This window comes from Eimeria mitis, genomic scaffold (assembly GCF_000499745.2).
Source record: "Eimeria mitis Houghton genomic scaffold, Emh_scaff913, whole genome shotgun sequence".
NCBI lineage: Eukaryota > Apicomplexa > Conoidasida > Eucoccidiorida > Eimeriidae > Eimeria > Eimeria mitis.
In genome coordinates this window covers 1-880 of record NW_013576720.1, presented here as the reverse complement: position 1 = coordinate 880, position 880 = coordinate 1, and positions in this window count along the sequence as shown.

The following is an 880-nucleotide window of genomic DNA, read 5'->3' as shown; positions in this document are numbered from 1 at the left end:
GATGATGATCTCCCCTCCAGTAACAACTCCTCGCGGTAATAGCCGTACAAAACCCCGAGCTGGAGAGGAGAGAAAGATAGACAGATTCTATCATATAACTGCTTTGCTGCAGTTGTTACTGCAGAGCAAGAAACCCATGTGCGGGCGTAAGACCTAAGGCATCCCCTTTACTGTGTCAGTTAACTCATTAGGTAATTCTTAGAAACAAGACTTCGTTAGCTGCTGTATCAGCGATACACAAAACACCAACATCAGACATACGATGCACGCTCGTCTGTGTTTCTAGGGCTGTATTTGTAATGAACGGCCTTATAAATGAGTGCATATCGATGAAGACTTCATGAAACAAATCCAAATTTATTTAAACACACTATAAAATATGTACATGAACGGGAACAACATAACAAACCGGCGGCGCCAGCACGTATGTATGCCAGCTGAGGCTGCCCGCAGACAAACTTGTTTAGATGTTCTCGCTTGCCTTGCAAGGAAATAATATTCATTTTAACGGAAAGCTTTTATTAAATTCATCAGAATATATACAAACTTGAAGAAAAAGAGTACTTAGGACAGACGATGTGCGGCGTTCATCTTCAGCGGTATCGCGCATGCCCGTGGGATGTTTGTTGGCTGCCAGTTGCAGCTGCTGCAAATATATCCGTTTTTCTCCTTTTCTTTCGACTAGCATAATTTGTCATTTGTTTTGTTCCAATATTTCCTGAATTTTGCCTCAGCAGCTCCACCGCTACAGGCAGAGCTACGGAAGCGCATCCAACTTTGAACAGCAAAAAATAGGAGGAAGTTCACCGTTTTTTTTTGTTTTCTTTTGACATTTAATATTCTTTTGTCTTTTATTCTGCTCATTTTGCTGTGATTTACA